The sequence below is a fragment of the Neolamprologus multifasciatus genome, chromosome 7, assembly GCF_963576455.1.
Source record: "Neolamprologus multifasciatus chromosome 7, fNeoMul1.2, whole genome shotgun sequence".
NCBI lineage: Eukaryota > Metazoa > Chordata > Actinopteri > Cichliformes > Cichlidae > Neolamprologus > Neolamprologus multifasciatus.
The window spans coordinates 54824174-54844658 of record NC_140445.1 but is presented as its reverse complement, the minus strand read 5'-3'; the positions used below and the strand labels follow the sequence as shown (position 1 = coordinate 54844658).

Here is a 20485-nt window from a genome sequence, read left to right as displayed (position 1 = left end):
AGCAACAAGATGTTCCGCCTTTATCTGTTTAGGGCCCACGATTCTTAAACTGTTCATTGCCCACGTTTCCTTTTTTAATCAGTGTGTGTTTGGGATCCCCTGCAGCAGGGATCTAGATAAAAGGATTAACTCTGCCTCTACTAGTTAACCACATTTAGACTTTGCCAGGCAGGCCCTCAAAATGAAAATAGATGGATTTCTAATGCCTACATCAGTGTGTTCTGACTGTGTGTCTTAAGTATAATGTGGCAATACGTATTTATCAGTTTATCAAAATTAATAAAGCAATACAAAATAGAGGCAAGTTTACATTTTTCGGGTGAATGCTACTTTTGATTTGTTTAATTGTCATGAATTTCTGCAGATTTGCTTTAGTTTTATATATATTCTTTTATATATAAATTGTCTAAAATGCACATTTGTTTCAAGGTGAAGTCAAGCCACTTAATTTACATTTTCTTGAGGCACTTGAAATCACTCAAAATATATTTTTCTTTCTTTTTTTAGGGTAATAGAAAATGCCGATGTCGATCCCATCCAAAAGCATTCAGTGCTCTGATATTGAATAAAATCACAGCCTGATTGAGGCTTTAAAAAACACAGAGGAAGCAATGACTAAAGGGCTGGCTGGTCGAAGCTAGAAATATTTCTTAGGGAACATCCACATATATTCATTATTGGTTTTGATCCATGAGGCCTTGTTAGAATCTGCAGGCCACTGCTGCACTGCCGGCTGGGTAACACAGTGTAGAGGGAAGGAACTGGCTCCTTTGTTACTGCTGTTAGCATTAGCTAGAGATTTGCATATATTTCTCTTGGACGCATTAAAGGAATACAAAAAAAGACTAATTCACTATTGAAAGTCTCCTTCGCAAGATTAAAAGAGTCCCATTAGAAATGTATGACTGCTCATGTAGTTTTTATTTCGTTTTTTTTTCCGCCCCCGCCCCCCCCCCCCCCCCCCCCCCCCCCCCCCCCCCTTCCTTTGTTGAAGGCTTCGATTATTTGCCAGGTTGGCAGGAGAAAAAAAAAAAGTAACCTTGAAAAAAAATTATAGCTGCCATCTTTTCTGATATTTTTTTATGTGTTTGTTTCTTTGCGGCAGTGACTGTTTTTTTTTTTTTTTCTTTCAGGTTATTTCAATAGAAATAATATTTTTATTCAGAATTCAGTGAAAGGAGAAAAAATCTTCACACAAGTTTTTCCGGAGCAAACTTTTTCAAGTTCCCGCATCATTTCTCTCTTCTTTTTTTTTCTTCAAAGGATCACTGGACAGATGTAAAAGTGATGTATATTTCTGAAAATCTTTTTCTCCATCTTCTGTTCAGTAGTCGAGCGCTGGCCTGCTACCAGCATGGTGGTGCGGTGTGCCACACAGATGTCTGAACGAGAACATGTGAACAGCACTCCCAGAAGGAGTGCCCACAATGCTTATCGCTCTGACCTGAATTCTGTGACGACAGACAATTTTACAAACAGCTGGGGATCAATCAAAGCCCACTTGAAATATGCCACCTGCCACTTTTACATTAGGAAGCATGCTGTTCAAAATGGAACATTTTCACTTGTATTTGTGATTATTTTACAGGCAAAGTTGGTCTCCTCATGGGGCCTCAAGTGCCAAATGATTTATTCCTCCCCCTACTACCACCTCCACCATCCAGAGCTGGGTGGAGAGAAGGGGGTAAGATTTACTTTAAGTTGTGTCTAAGCCTGGGGATGTAGTCAACAAGGAATGGATAGATATAGTATTTGTATTTAAGCTAAAATCCCGTGCCCACTCCTTAACCCAACCCCCTTTCCGAGGCTGTTTGCATGCGTTTATGATGCCTGTAATTTGTACACTTAAACAAAGTGAGTGATCTGTGCCACACATTTAGGATCTCTTCCTCTCACAGTGTAAGAGCGGGTAAGGTAAAGAACTCCTCCTCTCGGGTATAGGTGTCTCTGACTATCCCAGTTTAGCCAAGAGTAACTCGTCTCCCAGCAGGTGTCAGTGTTACAGCTGCAGACAGATGTCACTAATACAAATTTACAACTATCTTCAGCCCTTTCCTGTCCTAAAATGTAATCAGTATTGTTTTGGACAGTAGCTCACGTCATAGTTACGCAACAGGTGGCTCTGATTTTGCGCTCAAAAGAGGTGTCTAAGACTTGCAGCTGGTTTCATAAGACTGACAGGTTTTCAGTAAATGAAAACGTATTACTTGTTACATCCTTTTTCAAATTTTAGTTAGCTAGATTTTATTTCTTTAGTAAGGATGTGAATGTTACATTACTGGTTCTTTTTTAAAAATCTCAAGGCAAGAATTCAAATTCCATCTAAATAAAATACAAATAGAGGAAAAAGGACGCACACGCTAATGTTTATTACAAGATTGTGGTTGAAGTTGAACTTGTCGTTACCTCCACACACACAGGCACATACACACACAGAACCTGCGGTCATTTCTGAACAGTCATATTGAAGATTTCTTCCAGACGAGCAAACAGCAGCAAGATAAAAATGAGTGGAATTTATATAGAAACAGGATGAGGCAGATGTGTTAACAGTGAGCCTGGTCCTGCTTGTTTGACTTGAGGTCAGCAGCGCACCACAGACTTGCAGGATGTGCTTCACAAACTGTTGCTTGAGAAAACATCCGTTATAAACAGGATAATTAGCTTTTTGGAAGCCATTAATTCTGGCAGGTGAAGGGGCGGAGGAGGAAATAAATAAATGTGTCTGTGTCGTGTGACACAGTGCTAAAAAATTGGGCACCTTTCCAACAGCTCATTTCACCTTTTTAAAATTGGCCTTATTGTAGATGAAATATTAAATGGCCTGGCTGGCTATTAATGCTGACTTTTATGGATTGGATGCTGTTGTGCTTAATATACCAGTTGAGTTCTCCTTTTTATTCCTCAGCAGAGTTCTGTCCACCGTAATGTATTGCGCCGGGAGTGAACCAACTGGTGCACAATGGGGTTTCAACCCATGTGAAGCTCCCTGGCTCTGCTCCAGGCTGAAAGTGTGTTGTCTGAAGTGTATTTTCTTCTCTTTAGCATCTCCATTAGTAGCACCTCAGTACATTTGGAAGTACATTTAAAGCTCCACTTTGGAAAAAAAAAAAATCATCAAACATCTATCGAGTGCATTGATTGGAATCCTAGCTCATATTCATTATTCAGTATTTTTTTAATCCTTTGTTATCCAAAAAAATGCCTTTTACAAAATAATGAAGGATCTGCAATATATTATAGATAGATCCCAGATCCTTGATATCAGTTTATATCTGCAAAAAGGAAAAGAAAGAAAGAGGGGGGGGGGGGGGGCGGCACGGTGTACTACCAGCACATATAACAAAGTTAGTGGCTATATCTGATGAACACAGAGCAGTGGATCTCAGATTTCTCTGGCATGCCTCACTTCAACAGCTGAAAAAAGGTGTGCCCCATACACCAAACTATCGCATTCCAGTTTGTCTTAACGAATTTTCCTAAAACTGCAGGAAAATTATTTTTCATGGCAAACTCTTTATGATATGATATGATTATTAAGTTTTTTTGAATTCCATATTTTTACGTTTGTTCCCTTACAACTCCATTATAGCAACTTAGCCACTACAGAGGAAGAGTTATGCGGAGAAGAAAAAAAAACACAGAACAATAACCTTTGTTTCATCTTCTAACCAAATCATTTGTTAGCTATTGCTGCAAAAACAGAAAGTGGTGCCCGGGATTGCCTATGTTTTCATTTTGACTAATTCGTGTTGATCACTTATCCTGCGTACTGCAGCTTAATTTTCTGTTATATGATACATGTTTTTGTTCGTGCCAAATGATGCCATGTTAATGTTATATTTTCCTTTAATAATGTAAACAGAAAATACACTCACTCCTCAGTCCTTGAGATCGTAATCGGTTAACTTGATTGAATGCAACTGTCAGTTTATTAATAAATGAAATAAACAGAAATCAAATATAAGCTTATTGTAGATAGAGTTATGTTGTGTAGTTAGTGCTTATAACATATGCTCTAAAGATTTAATAAACTGTATCAATATGCATTTAACACTCTTGTATTTCAATTTAAAGATGACTTAAAATAATGAGCAACAGTGACGATACCATTGGTTAAAAAAACGTTTTCCTTTGAAATTATTTTGTGAAATAAGTATAAAAATGCTGTTAGGTTTAAGTTTATTTAAACCTGAAAGTCATGGTAATATTGAATAGATACATAGAAAAAAAATATTCTCAGTTTTTTTTTTAACCTATCAGTAAGTCTGTATTTTAATAGACACAGTAGCGGAAAAAAACAACACAAACAAAATAAAACTCTCAAAATAGAACTCTCTCTTACAAACACACACACACACACACAAAGAGAGCGAGAGAGACTAAGATGTGCCTCGTTCTTAAAATTTGAAAGTAAATTGTGGTTATTAAAGGTTTGTCTTAAATGACTATTTGAAATTCATTTATATTATAACAGAATTTCAAAAATGTCATTTCAAGTGTTTTATTATAATTATTATTTATTTATTTATTTATTTATTTATTTATTTATTTATTTATTTTTCACATTTCAGTGGTTAAAAACCTGAAACTATATACTGTTTTAAAAACCCTGCCAAAAATGCACAAACACACACACACAAGCAATGATGGGTCCTGCTATAAGAATTATAGCCATACAGGAGTGTGAGCAGCCAGGACTCTCCTGTAGATGGACGTCCCCCTCAGCATCATCCACAGTGGGGGAGGATGTGGCTGTTTTCTGCCTCAAAGGAAGACGCTGGCCAGGGACCATAATGCCTGCAGCCGCTAGCAAAGCCCTCTAAAATATTCATCACATAACTTTTTCTGTGTGACTATATGTTTTTAGCAGATGGTTACATTTTTGAGAGGAGAACAAAGTTGTAAAAGGAATATGATTTTACTTGTTGCCATGGGAACAGAGATGGATGAAGATGTTTCATGGTTCACTGGCTGCCTTGTCTGTGTGTGTGTGTGTGTGTGTGTGTGTGTGTGTGTGTGTGTGTGTGTGTGTGTGTGTCTGGGTGAATCTGCACATGCCTCACTTTGTCTGCATGACTTAGTGTACATATTCTGCAGATTTATACAGCGTGTGCATGTACCATATTTGCATGAGAAAGTCTTTTTATATTGAATTTTTAAGTGAGCAGCAGATTTTGCCGTCACTTAATTTCTGTGAAGGATATTATGAAAACTTGCTCAGTGAAAGGTCAGCGCGGTTCCAAGAGGGGATCATTTCCTAATACACTATTACAACACGTATCAAGCTGCTAGTATTATAGAAATAATGCACGCTCTTGTCAGAAGCTCTGTTCACAACGTGATTTATTTTTCTCTCTGATGGTGAAGTGGTGCTCATTTCACAGTGTATTAGCCGACTGTCTAAATAGTGATGATTCAGTACCATGGCTACTCATTTTCACATGACACATGAAAGGGAGGATCTGTCGATAAATGCGACAATAACAGTGGCCCGAGTTATCTGGTGCCGTTTTTTTTTTTTTCTTAGCTGCATTTCAAAATGAGTGTTCTCCCATTCGAGAGGAGCTAATTAGATTGTGTGAGTTGCATGATATGGGGTCCTACACATAAAAGCCCTGCTGCGGAGATGAGCAACGGTTGCCTGTACCCCAGACAGTGCTGATAGTAGAGCCACTCCTTTAATTCCACTCTCAAAAATCAGATCCTAATTGCATGTCTGATTTTAGTAACTTGTTCGGCAATTTAAGAAAATTGCTTTTTGAAATGTAACAATTTCAGTGATCTTAAGCATTCTCATTTCTCATTCTGTGCGCTCTGCTGAGGACTGTCTCTTTTCAGGCCTCATCAGGCAGTAATTGAAAGGTCCTCCTTCGCCTGTAAACCACTGACCCCGTAGAATTTATCACGCTGTTCATTTTGGGAGTATGAAAAACTGTTTTTCGAGCTCATCAATAAAGAAAGGAGGAAAATATATTTGTGGCTAATTGCTTAACTTTTCTCATTCGGCTCTTTGTGTCGTACAGGTGAGTACTGTTACAGAAGACCACGTGAACACACAGAAGGACCCACACTCACTTTTTGCAAGAGCACACATAAACCTATTATCATTTATTAAATCGAACTTGGCAGCGTGCGCCAGGTGAAGAATGTAGTTATTAGAGGAGGCACCTGCAGACTGAACGTGGAGCCTTTTATTTAGTCCCGGTAACAAAGAGGAAGACTAAATTTCCACAGAGGCATTTGTGTGAGTGGTGAAGTGTAGCTTAATGGCATGGTTTTATTCATCAAGCGAGGTCTGTGCACTCGTCCACTGCGAAGCTGCCTTGAGGGACAGTGAGTGATTCCGACCACTCAGCCTCATTATGGAATCATATTAATATTTAAGGGGTTGGAATTGAGGAATAAAGAGGGTAATTGATAGCATCAAAATGGAAGTGTTTGAACCCTGTTATATTATTTAAATATTTCTAATAGCGCTGCCACAATACGCGCTAAAAATGCAGCGAGCATCCCTCTTTTTAAGTGATAACAATTGTTGAGCACCCTTGAACTTAGTTGTGAATGGCATGCACGGTCGCAGACAAGAATGGAAGACACAAATGACTGGCTGATGAGTCGTGCCCGGCAGAGGGGATTGAGTCATAGCATAAGTAGTGTGGGTTTTTTTTTTTTTCCTCCCTTGCTGCAGCTGAAGAGCCACAGACCATCATGTTTTGGAACAACAATGGGGGAGGAAAACAATACAGTCATATTTGTTTTCATTTCCTGTTTATTTTAATCTAGATAACCCTGTGTAGCAGGGGTTTCATTTACTTTAAGTAGCAATGAAAAGGACAGTAATCTTTAAAGTCTTCTGTGTGGGCGTTTGCGTGCGTGTGTGTGTGTGTGTTAATCAGCTGATTAGACTGTATGGAAGGAAAGTGACATGTAAGCATAAATGAGTCTGCAGGCAAGTAGACTGTGAATGATAATGATGCTCTGGAGTTCTACTTAGCATAACATAAGGGACTGCTGCTTGTGCTCATGGCATTCCTCAGAACGCAGTCAGTGGACTTTGTTACAGACTAGCACTAATTAGGCTTTACCACGTTTAGCCAGCGGCTCTACAAAACCACCATTGTGGCTTGTTTCTGGAACTTGTGCATGATTTAGCCTCAGCATTGCATCAGCCAGTTCTGGGAATGAATGCTAACTTGTATTGCTGCTATTATGAGAGCAGCATATGGAGATACAGACGGGCAAGTGTACGCAGCCTGTTATTTGATTGTTACCTAGAGATTGATAATCATACAAAAAAAGCAGTTAATGAAAAGGCCCCCAATACAATGCCTTTTATTTGGAGTGAAAAAAAAAAAACAGTGCAAACACACAGACAGATTGCTAGCAGATGCCGGTGTACCTGTAGCTCCTGATCGGGTTAATTGTCTGTTTCGGGGGAAGAAAATGTTTTGGATGGTCAAGAGGCCTGTAGTTCAAAGCACATGGCATCAATGCAGTTGCAGAAGTTTGCTGTTGTTGTAAAAACAAAAAGGTAACATTTACTTTTTGATTTACTATAATATTATTTTAAGCTGATAGATGTAGTTACTGATAAACAGTAACTGTAGCTACATCAGTGAACTATTTATGACAGATTAAACAAATCTGGCTGAGGTGTAATATTCAAACACTGTCTTAACAAAAGTACAAATATAGTATTATATTAAAATGTAAATGTGCTTGGATCTACTTACTGTGTCTACTTACAACCACATAATACTTTTACATTTATATATGCACTTTTAGTAACTTTATAAGGGTAACAGACATTTATCCTGCTGCTTCTATCAGCAGTCACATTATCAATAAACAATAAGGACCATTTTATAGAAAGCCATGTCAAAACATTGGCTCCACTGTGTTTGATAAATGTTGTGGTGTGCTTTGGATCATGAGCTTTCCAATCCTGAGCTCTCCTTCTCCTTACTTTAGTCTTTCCATCATTCTGGTGAAAGTGAACTTTGGCTTTGTTTTTTTTTTAAAGATGTATTTATTTATTTATTTATTTGTATTTTTTAAGAACTGGTAGAGCAGAGCCTTATTGGTCTTCATTCTAAACACCTTATTGTAAATCCTCTGTATTTCCATTCATGAAGGCGTCTCTTGATAGTAAACTGAATGACAATGATGCCCACCTCCTCAAGAGAGTTCTTGACTTGGTGGTGAAGTTTTCTTAGTCAAGAAAAAAAATCTGTTTAGTTGTTTTGTGTGGTCCTTCAGGCCTCAGGGTTTTGCCGATTTGGCCAGTGCATTCCTTGTTTTTAAGAATGTACCAGCTCGTCGATCTGACCGCTACTACATTTATTTGGGTTTTTCAAACTAATGATGGCTTCCCTCAGATGCGCTGACCTCATATTGACAGTTCCAGTGAACAGCAACCGAATACCAGCTCGACACTTTGAACCAGCTTCACATCAAATACCTGTTTAATTTACCATGAAATAATGAGGGAACAGGCCTCACCTGGCCATGAAACTACTTGTCAATCAATTGTCCAGTTAAATTTGAGCCTCAACCTCATGAAAATGAGGGCAGTGTATAAAAACGGCGGTAATTCTAGGTAATGCAACATTTTTGTAAATTTGAATTAAAGCTGAAAGTCTGCACTTCAATCACACACAAGGCAAAACATTATTATTAGGTGTTAAACTTTGGGATGCTATTCAAACAAGTACTCACTAGGCCTTAAAAATAAAATCTTTGGGAGCATGTTAGACTTTTATCTAAGCAAGCTAATCAACACACTAAGAAGCCCTAATTCTAAAAAAAAAAAAGACCAAGGTCATTCTTTTTTTAAGTATAATAACAAACATGAAATCGTCTTTTCGTTGTGTTGCCAGTAGAAACATTGAAGCTCACAAAGAACATAGTCGCTATACAAACTCTGTGTTGAATGAGTGATGTGTGATTAGGCGGCAGGGTCTCAAAGTACTACGTGTGGTGGCTATTGCCTGAACAAAAACACCCCCAAAACATTAATACACTGACTGCAGCCAGTGAATTTTTCTTGTGGAGTGCCTGTGTGTTGGTATAAATAGATAGCCAATTTGTAAAATCGTCCGCCTGAACATAAGCATCTTGGGCCACTCTAATTGGTCAATTTCCTGCCTGTGTTGAGTGCCTAGATTGATTTATTGCCTTTTTTAAAAGGCCGTGGGGACCAACAAAACAGCTGTGCCAGCCGTCCGTGCCGGAACTGTTATAAAAACAAGAGGCTGAGCGCTGAGAGTCGGACAGCAGTCACGGCAGCAAGTGGTGGGTAGAATGGAGCAGAGCGGCATGGCAGACAGCTGGCAAAGACAGCGTATGCTGTCTGGCACCACTGGAGATGCAGGATTTATTTCAGCAAACACCGCTGAGTGGAGAAGCCCTGCCCTGGTGGTGATTGCTCCTTTTCTCACGAAAACACACACACAACCAGGAATTTGCTTGATTGCTTCAATGCTTTAATCATGTGAAGGTCTGTGTGATCGCAGCCAAAGAATAGACATTTTTCATGTCATGATATCCCCCATCCACTTGACATGGAGAGGGCTCAGAGAGAGCGGATTTGAGTGCTCTGTCTCTGAGGGCTTGAGTGATAGCTCCCCAACCTGAGCGCATCTCGGCAGAATCCAGCTGTTTGTGAGCAACCGCGGTGATTTACTCTCCCGCCTCCCGCGTCTGGCTGAAACAAATCCATTGCATGTGAGATTTAGAATAATGCGTCCGTCTACTCATGTGCCTGTGACCCGTCTGAGCTTTGTTGTTTGTTTTTATAAGTGCCTATCAGAGCGTATCTCGAGTGTTAGGAAACGCGATGTGAAGAAATGACAATTTCTGCACAAGTGGTATTTGAGACAGAAAAGCAGCACATAAAATTGTTTGGAGGAGGGTGTTTTTGTGAGAACTGTCTTTTAGTTGTAACCTTCAGTGTGAGCTTTGACCTGTGTGGGTTGTAGCACAAGTGTTTTCTCAGTGTGTAGCAGGTTTGAAAGACTGAGCACTTTACATCTGCTCTGTTCAAATCATTTTCAGAATGCTTCCTTAAACACAAACGCATGCCTATATTTCCTCTCACCACCACATCTTCTTTCCTCCACCGCATCTTTTTGATCTGTTTCTGTTTTCTGCAGTAGTAAAGTTGATTCTAGACCTCACTTATGATGCTTGTGATCTTTCTATGTATTCACCTAAAGTAACTATGGAGAGAAGATTAGAGATAACCTTTATTGCCTGGTGAGGCAACACTGAAGCGATCTGTGAAACATTTGCGATAATTCACCCCGTGGTGAAGCATCTGCTTTAAGCGTCCTAGAGCAGCCATTGACTCTGGTTCTCTTGTGAAATGTGAGTGCAGTTAGCTAAGTGTCTCCTTTTTGAACTGTGATTCTTAGAAATTCCTGTATTTAGCACTGGGGATTGGGAGCCCGAGTCTTCCACAGGCATTTGAATGCACATTCTGTGAGTCCTCCATTAAAGTCAAGAAAGAGAGAGACCAAGAGAGAGTGTGTATATGTGCAAAAGTGTGTGAAAGGGAGAGATGGAGAGGGAGGGAGTAATCGCACAGTCTTCATCTAGTGCTTAACTTTAGGAAATATGAGTCTGGTTGAAGATGAAAGGGACTTAATCTCGAATGCCTCTCTCTCTCCTCTACTCTTTCTCTTCTCAGTGCCTGCTGTCCATTGGGACTGGCCCATTCTAGCACATTGAAGTGCATTATGTAATCCCCTCCAACTCTCCACGCCCTGCAGTAATGGTTTAATTAGGGGAGGGGAGGCAGCCATCACGGCATCCCACCTGCCATCACTTTTCAAACATTCAGCAAGTGATTTTGATACCAAAGACGCCTCTCAGTCTATCGTATCGTAAGCTCTCAGCATTGTGTTTGCTTGATGCATCCTGCGACGCAGAATTAACAGAGCTTGTAGCCACAGCCTACTGTCCTCTTTCTCTTTCGTCTAGCAGGCTCTCTTCACTCCACCCAGTCCCTAGTCAGCCAGGCAGCCAGTCAGGGCAGGCGTGCTCAGTCTGTCAACACTTGTGCAGCACTCGAGTGTTTGAATTGAAACAGGAGGAACCTGGCAGAGCAGCCTTTAGAAACAGGGGGTTAATACCAGATAGAGTGTGATGTAACTCAACTTGGCACATGTTAACTGACTGTGTTTTACTTGATGTTCAGTTCCATTCTTATTATAAAGGTGGCAAACGTTTTGATAATTAATTAATTAATTAATTACTGTTTACTGGCCTTTGTTTAGATTAATATGCTGCACACAGTGCACTGAAGAATTATTAGATGGTTTTTATATCATTTTAAAATTTCCTTAAAAAGTACTTATGTGTTGAATGGTCTTAGATGAATTTTATTAGTGCGATAGAAATGATTTGTTTTCCTTTACAAATTATTGCAGTGTTTCTTTAGGATATTGGTTTCTAAAGTAACCATCTTTACTAAGCATCAAACTTTTATGTTTTCTATGTGCATAGACTGTGTAAAAGATGGCTACCGCCACGCCACCCACTATTTTCTGATATCCCACGTTTCTGCCGTTTGCATCTTAGTTACAAAACAATGGATGTGACAAGGAGGGGCAGGTCAGACTGTGAAACCGCATGCTCATTGGCTACTGACAATTCATTAACAATGAGCACGCTGTTTCACACCACAGATAATCCTCCGTTTTGAAATATGGTTTGACCGCGATTTACAATTTTTTTTTACTGTGACCTGAATTGAATGACTAAGTCAACAACAGAGCAGAAAAGTGTTTCCAGAGTTTCAGACAGAAAGCCCATAGACTTTTACAGGACTAGAAGTCTTTTTGCAACCACAGCTCTCGCCATCTGGTGGCCCTCAGATAGACTGCAGGTTTAGTACGCTTCCGTATCAGCTTCATTTTACTGACTCAGAAGCTACATCCATGTTCTTTACCAAAATTAGCAGTGCTGGGTATTTAATGTCTTTATTAAAGTTATATAGAGTACTTCAAATTGGTGGTGTAGCTGTTTACCCTGGAGTTTTTGCTGTGCGCTCAGAACTCTTTGCACTAAACAAACCTTATCAGTGAGTTTAGCCAAATGTTTGATTGTAGTGAAAGGAGTGACTGAGCAGCCTGACTAGAGATTTTCCCCTTTCATATACTATTTCCAAATCTGCCTCCGTCCTTTGAGCTTCCTTTATGAATGCTAAATGGCAAGTTTAAAGAAGGAAAAAGGGGTTTACGTAAAAATCTTTTATTCAAACTGACAAATATGAACATGGAGAGAAAAATCATTCTGAGGTGCGCAGAAGTCCTTCAGTTTGAGGTCCAGGGCTGATATATGTAAAAGATTCATTGAGCAGTTTTAGTTTATTGTGCCTACATTCACTATCAGAATACATTTATGCATGTTATTGATATTCACCTGTGTAGCTGCAAAACCTAAGCTGCCAGACACTGAGTGAGCGAAGACTATTCGAGGGCTTTGAGAAGTGAAGTGTGGTTTGACTGACTGACCTGAGATTGGCTCCCGCTGAATACATCATCTGCTGTAGGGAAGAAGTCTGTTTTCAATTGTGTGCATGTGTTGCCTTCTGTCTCCACTCTGTGATGAGACGGGTTTGGTGGGATGTTTTGGGACAGCTTGCATAAAATACAACATCTTACGGACATGCGGATTCAACTAAATTTACATGTTGGCACTTTAAATTTCTTACACAAGAATGAAGAAGGTCAATCAACTTTTGACATGCGCAAATATTTTATGTAACATTTTTTTTTCCGGGTCAGACAAGGGGATGATAAATTGCACATAGTTTTTTTTTTTCCCTTGTACTTGGTTGAGCTTCCTCGGTACTCAGGAAGGAGTGGTGTTGTTTTAACAAGCTTATACTTTTTCATTAACAAAGGCCTTGTGGGACAGTAATAAGTACAGTAATAAGTAAAAATCTTAGTGAATTGAGATGTTTTCAGATGTTGCTTTTGCAAATGTCACTACAAATGTTTCCCAGATTCATTCAGCAACCCAACCATTAATATGAAGAATTATTTTCAACCAGAAGAGATCTTGCAACAGTTGGAGTTGGGCCCACAAAGAATCGATGTTAACAAGTTGTCCAAGATGCTGGGAGCAGCTCTACCTAACTTGAAAAAAATGACCACAATAATATCACTTACACTTGCTCCCACAGATTGGCAGTGTTCCCATCAATGTGGCACGTAGATTGCAATCAATCAATTACAGATACTCCTGATCTCAAATGATTATATGTATTAAGCACTTCTGTCCACAGAATCAATTTCTTCCATTCCAACCTCTCCACTACCATGGGCAAGACTAAAGAGCTGTCAGAGGACGTCAGGGACAATTGGGAAGATTGTAAACCTGCACACAGACAGGAATGGGCTACGGGACCATCAGCAAGAAGCTTGGAGAGAAGGCAACAGCTGTTGATGTGATTATTGGGAAATGAAAGAAATAGAAAATGAGCATGCGCCCCCCACAGCTTCGATCTCTATGTAAGAACTTGGCTCACGGCATGAGGATGATCATGAGAAAGGTGCTGGATCAGTAGTATGAAGAAGTGGGTTCTCAGTCACCAAGAGGACCAACACTGAGCTGTAATGGACTGAAATCTTGCAGTGCCCACGTATGTACAGTGTTGGGGAGTAACGGAATACATGTACCACCGTTACGTATTTAAAATACAAAATATGAGTAACTGTATTCCGTTACAGTTCCCGTTTAAAAAGGTGGTATTTAGAATACAGTTACTTTGTTGAAATAAATGGATTACACGGCGGTACTTCCCTGTTTCATATTGTGGCGGGTCAGGACTGTTTGGGTTTTGTTTGACAGCTACGTTCTGTTATTCCAGGCGGCAGCGTTACGGTTGCCATGGTTACAGGGTGCCGCTCTCTCTCTGCGTGTTTCCTGGGTGAGAGAGGCCTTTTTGTTGTTGTTGTGCTAAGCTAATAGGCAGAATGCTACAGGTATAGCTCTAAAGAATGTAGCATCATGGGCAGCGTAGTCCGTGCTGCAGGGAGAATGGACTGCCATACACGTTATGTGTCTGTGAGAGGGGGAGGGAGAAAAAGGGAAAGAAAGGAGCTGGAAGCATGTAAATATAATAATAACCACTGCAGCCAAGAAGAGTGCCTGATGAGCCCAGTTGTAAGTAAGCTATTAAGACTCGACTGTACGCTGTGTTCGTGTTTTCCTCCAAAAACAATAAGTTCTGTTGGAGCAGCCTTTCAACGCCTCTCTCTGTCTCTCGCTAGCAAAGTTGACCCAGACAACAAAGTAAAGCTAGTTTTCGGCTACGAGCCTGACACAGAACCCACCGTATTAGCCAGAGGTCCCTTTACTACGGTTCGGAGCCGCGGACCTTCAGTAACAGTAATAAATCACAGCAATAGTACATTCATGTAGTTGTAAACAGCATGATAATATATTAAGTAATCCAAAGTATTCCGTTACGTTACTCTCATTGAGTAACGTAACGGAATACGTTACAAAATACATTTTGGGGCATGTATTCTGTATTCTGTAATGGAATGCATTTTAAAAGTAACCTTCCCAACACTGCGTATGTACATGTCTTATATCTAAATATGAATATCGAAATTATTCAGAGAAGGCTTGGGAGAAAGTGCTGCGGTCAGATGAAACCAAAATCAAGCTTTTTGACATCAATTCAACCAAACGTGTTTGGAGGAAGAAAAATGCTGAGTATGACCCAAAGAACAACATCCACACAGTCAAGATTGGAGGTGAATACATTTTTTTTATGCCAAGGGTACAGGATGATTTCATCGTGTTGAGGGGCCAATGGATGGAACCATGTACTGTGAAATTTAGGACAAGAACCTCCTTTCTTCAGCCAGAATACCAAAGATCGGTCAGAGATGTTCAACAGCATGATAATAACCCCAAAATACCACCAAGACAACAGAAGTGTGGCGACGAAGCGCATTGAAGTCATGGATTGGCCTAACCAGTCTCCAGACCTCAGTCCTTTGGAAGATCTGTGGAGGAAGCGGAGGCTTCGAGTTGCGAAGCAGCAGACAGGAAACCTAAAACATTTAGAGAATTTAAGTAAACTTGGTGATCGACTATAAGAAACATGTTACCGCTGTGCTCGCCAACAAGGGTTTCTCCTAAAATTATTGAGTCGTGTGTTGCCTGCGGATCAAACGCTTATTTCATCCAATGACACGCAAATCATTTATGTATTTTTTTGTCTTTTGTTTTGTTGGGTTTTTTTTTTTTTTTTTTTTAGTTTTGGCTCATTTTCTTTTCAAGCAAGCAAACTTACAAAATTCAGCAGGTGATCAAATAGTTATTTCCATCAGTGTATAACTGGTGCTGTTTTAGAGGAGGAAAGAAATGTGTATGATATTACTTTTGTAGACATTAGTCCCAAACTTTTTTTTTACAGTTCTCAGTTACTATTTAGTGACATTTATTTATATACTGCATAATTAAAGAGTAGAATTATGAGTTGATGTGTTGGTACAAATTGCAGCAAGCCCTCCAGTCCTCTTAATGGGCTTATCGTAAAAAGTCACGGCCAGCCCCCTCTCCAGTGTGGAAATCTGCCTCTCCCAGGATGACAGAGACTCTGTGGGTCAGGATTCACTCTGCTCCTGGCACAGCAGACGCACGCATGCTTTTACAAACAAATGCAAATTTTGCATAGGGTTAACCGCACTTCTGTCACTACTCCTGCTATCCTGGAGGGCTGAATAGAATTAAAAAGAGGTTGATAATGACTTATTAAAAACTGTGGTTAAATAAATGAAGTGTGTTGTGTAGTCATTAGAGGATGGGAGCTGTTACATTTTGATTTGTGAAGTGGGGTGTGGACTTGCTAATCCAGAGACAGTTGTGGATGCTGGAGGGAGGAATCAAGCCATGCATATAATATGAGAACATTAGGTTGATGTATACAGACGGGTGCTTCAGAGCAAGAGAAGTAGGGATGATCGATGAACTCTTAAAGGAAAAAATTATGAATATGATATTAGCTAATGTAAGTAGATATGTTTGTTTTAAAATCTCCTAAATGTCCAGACCATGTCATTTTTAGTTAGCTTACAGTTTTATCCACAGGTCTGATCCCTTTTCTAAAAGTTTTGCATGTTACACGTAGAGGTTGAAAGGCTATACCTATTCATAGACAGATGTTACTATATTATGGATTGGCTGAAGCAGGCCAATGAGGATGGAGCATTTTCCCTCTGCATTTTCCAGGCCCGACTGCCAGACTGCGTCTGAGACTGATAAATCACCTTGCCCCAGCCCTTCTCCTGTGTTTTCTTTTCAAATGTAGAATCGATGGATTTTTCCTTCATTTCATTGACCTGTGCATAATGGTGCTCTCACTCCTTCTACCACTGGGAAGGAGCCCAGCGCCGCAGACGTGCTTGCCCAGGCAAAGACAGGCGGCCTGGGCTTTGTGTTGCTTATTGTTCAGCCTGGAGAAATTAATGTGCTGTGAAATTAGCATTTTATCTGACTGCAGATACAGTAATGGAGGCAATTAGAGTGCAGGGGAGACGCAGTGCTCGGGGTAGTGGAGAGGTAAGGGACAATCCGCAAGCTGCAGGAGCCCAGCGGAGAGTTGCACAGCCGGCCTCACAGATAACACAATCACCTCCGTCTGGCAGGCAACATTAGAATGTCCGTTGGTTAATAAAGAACGCATTTGCTCTATGAAATGACACTGTATCGTTCAGATTAGCTAACAGAGAAACCACACTGTAATGAAAAATGACTGTAATGAAATAGCTTTTACTCATATGCTTGCAGGAAGAGTGATCTTTTTATGCGTTTGACACCAGAGCTCTGTTGTTGACAGAACTGAAGACTGAAATTATTGGAATGGGATGGGAGTGAGGCGATGAAATCAATGCACATTGTGAGCTTAGATCATTTCTCTTCAGTTATTTTCAGACATGACATTGTGTATTTACAGCTGAGGGGTGCATTGTCAACTCTCTTTATCACGTCTCCAGATTGAAATTGATCTCTGTGATTGCGAGCCACAGGCAAGGAGATGGACCTTATCAGATGCTGAGGTGCTGCCAGTGTGCTGTGTTGTCACCTGCAGCATCATAGATTGTTTATTTATTCTTCAAAAGACTCTGTGATGTGAGGCTGGAGGGGAGGCACTAACATAATGCCATGTTTAATTCTCTGAGCTTTGAGACAGTCATGGCACCATCCAAACGAACTATTTTGGTCTGCTGAAGTCGTACCCGTCTCTATTGTATGCCAACACAGTGCCATAGAGTTATTGTTTTCCCGTGCTGTAATGTCTCGTGGAACTGTATATTACTCTTGATCCCTCTGAGCATCCTACCAGGGTTTGAGTCAAATATTGACATACATAGGTTAGAGTTACAACTTCAAGGTTTGCTGTGTAGAGAAAGGATAAAGTGTTCTCTCTTTGGTCTGCAAGGCCTCCTGAGTGGATTGTTTGTTCAGCGAGAGCACAGTCAGGTAGTTGTTTCTAGAAGTTTTTCACTGTAAAATATATCAGTGTGCTATACGGGTACCAAAATGTTCTATATGTCTATATTTTATATATCCAGCCTCACATCACAGAGTATTTTGAAGAATAAATAAACACTCTAGAATATATAATATTCAAAATATTAATCTTTGTTTCAATAATTATCATCTACGCTCTGGTTGGTATCTATGGACCATCAGTGACTGTAGGAACTTTTACACAGTCATTGTTACGGATGATTTTAGGCCCGTGTGTTTCTGTGGGTCTGACACTGATAATTATTCTGTGTGGAACTTCAAGAGGCAAAGGCGAATATCACTTTTCTGTCATTTACTCAACTTACTTACATAGCCATGTGCAGAACTTCCTCTATTCAGCTTTAGTTATTCGTTATTTCCATATATAGCTACAATGATTGTTTATTTCTCACATATACTCTTTTGTGTGATAATTCATGTCTTGTGCATATTGTCTGTTTTATCCATCTGCTCGTGCACTTTGAAGGTTAACTGCATTTTGTTGTCATGTACTGCAAATTGTGCAATGACACTATTGTTGAATCTAAAATAATTTGACTTTTGGAGTACCACTGCATGCTGGTATCTATCTCCCTTCATAAAGTGTACACACATCATTACCTACATATCCATACTATTGCTTACCCACACACAACACATATAGCTCACACTTAACTGACCGACTATTCCTCAAATCGGATTCTGAGGTCCACTCTTACTCACTGTCACTCTCTAACAGTTATTCTGTATATAAAAATGAGCAGCTTGGGTTTCCACCCCCAGGTCAAAGGGTCAAACCTTTATTATATTACTGATAATTATTATATATGTTATCATGTTATATTCTTATCATATTATACATAAGTAAGTAAATCACCAAATATATGATTTTTAGTAAAGAGGGTGAGAACGTTTTTTTAAAAGGTCCCTATAAAAATAATTCAAGTTACAAAATCGGTTTTTCACTACAGAAAGCTATTAAATTGGGGTTTTATTCCTATATTTTTTGTGTGATTTTAAAAATAATTATAGTAATATGACCCCTTTTCTTCTTATTACTAATTCTCTAATTTTCTGCAAATATCTGGGTTTAAGCAAGTGGAACAGGAACTTTTTTCTTCTTCTCCTTTTTTTAAATCTGTTGGGGCAAAGCCAGCCACCCACCTCTAGTCCCCCCCCTCCCCGCGCGCTTTCCTGAGTAAAGACAGCATGACTTCTGCAGTCGGAGGATCACGCCCAATAAGAACATTATCCCAAAGAGTGCACTGGGCTGGCAAGAGTCTGAGATAATACCCCTTCCTCTTAAACTCCACCAGCTCCAGCTCAGGAAGTAGAGGCAGAGACAGGGAGACCTTACCAAATGATACCCCACAGCACCCATGAAACCAATTGTTCCCCCACCACCTTATGCTTTAGGGAGGAAAGGGAAGGGATGGCTGGATGTTTGCATAATATCCTTATTCTCAAACATGAGGGTGTAGCCGGTGTGTCCATTAGTGTCAACACACCAGTGCTAAATGGGCCTGAGCTGTCTTTTCTTTTTAGCTGCAGTCTTCCTCTGCCTGTGTAGACGGTGGTAGTCAGTCCACAGGGTATTATCCATACTGATTGGGAGGCTGCGCTGCCTCTGAGGAGAGGGAGATAGATGAGGACAAGCCACAGTGGTGAGAAATGTGTATGATTAGAAAGGCAGCTCTGATACCTGTCACTGGCAGCGTGTTTACGTGCTAAATGATGCTGATCAAATGGATGAGTGCTAACAGTGGCGCAGACGAATGAGAGGTCTTAAACAGTCATTTACAATATCTTCGGTGTGAGATTAGCCACATTACACAGTGATACTTCCAAACGACACCTTTGTCTGAAAGAGCTCGTCTTGAAAATACAAATGGGATTCCTGCAGTCGAGCACTTTTCTTCTCTCACTCCCTCCTTTACAGCTCGTCATTGTGAGGCGAATTGAAAGGCTTGCTCCTCATTAAGGCTAGTGTTGAAGTAGGCAGTGTTATGTAACCTGAGTTGTCTGCTCAGCACTCAGCCCCCTGGCTTATGGCAGACAAACCCCTCTTCTCAGATATTGTGCCTTCTCTGTGCTTCCTCGCTGATCTCAGACCAGGTGTTGCGGCTCAGGCAAGCATTCAACACGGGGCCAAATCTGTCCCGAGTCCAGTGTAATCACAAGGCCCCAGGTTGAGCGCAGACTTGGCCCTGGGCCTCACATCTTGTTTGAGTTAACAACACAGGCTGAATGGCCTGTTTACAATCTCCACAGCAGGGGCAGAAAACCTCACTAAATCTGTCTGGATGGCTGTCAGATGTGGAACAGATGTGCCGAAATGGAGGAAATTATGTCACTTCTTTTTCCCCTCTCTCGAGTGACCATGATGACTAAAGAGCCGTGATCAGGGTGATGTGATTATGCAGAAGGAGACTAGTATTGTGGTGACAGTTCTGCCTTGTCTGTTTTTTCTTCATCAGCTTCCTATGGCACAACACGGGCCCCCCCATTCCCTACCTGCGTTACACTGCCCTCTACAGGTGTATTTTGGTGACGTTCTAAAACTGATTGCTCCACATCCCGTGGAGTCAGGTGTGGGTGAGCTCAGTGCGCTCATATAGTAGTTCTCTCTTTGTGATTAGAAGATCCTGGAGGGATTTACAGTGATAAATAATAACCTGTGAATGAGAGATGATGAGCTTGACGTATAGGTGCATGCAGATGAGTATAAATATAAAGTCCACTGAGGTAGAGACTTAGGCATTGTCCCCCCCGATATAAAAGACCACTGGAGTGCATGACCATAGTGAGACAAAATTAAAAATGCAGATTTTCAGGGAAGAGTGTGCTTACTTTACCTCAAATATGTATTTGTTCTCATGGCCCTTGAAAGCTTCAGTGTAGATTGCTTGAGAGGCAAAAATATTGAGTTGTGCAAGTGTGTGTG

General features: G+C 40.4%; 1 protein-coding gene and 1 long non-coding RNA gene across 2 annotated transcripts in view; both read left to right on the top strand.

The window, feature by feature from the left end:
- Window positions 1-20485, top strand: part of roraa (RAR-related orphan receptor A, paralog a) — a 187084-nt gene that overhangs the window by 78794 nt on the left and 87805 nt on the right. The gene's annotated exons all lie outside the window — the stretch shown is intronic.
- The window catches only part of LOC146515514 (uncharacterized), a 46298-nt gene continuing 26779 nt past the window's right edge, over window positions 967-20485 (top strand). Inside the window, exon 1 of the long non-coding RNA XR_014875246.1 lies at window positions 967-20478. This is a non-coding gene — a long non-coding RNA (uncharacterized LOC146515514). The remainder of the gene's footprint in view (window positions 20479-20485) is intronic.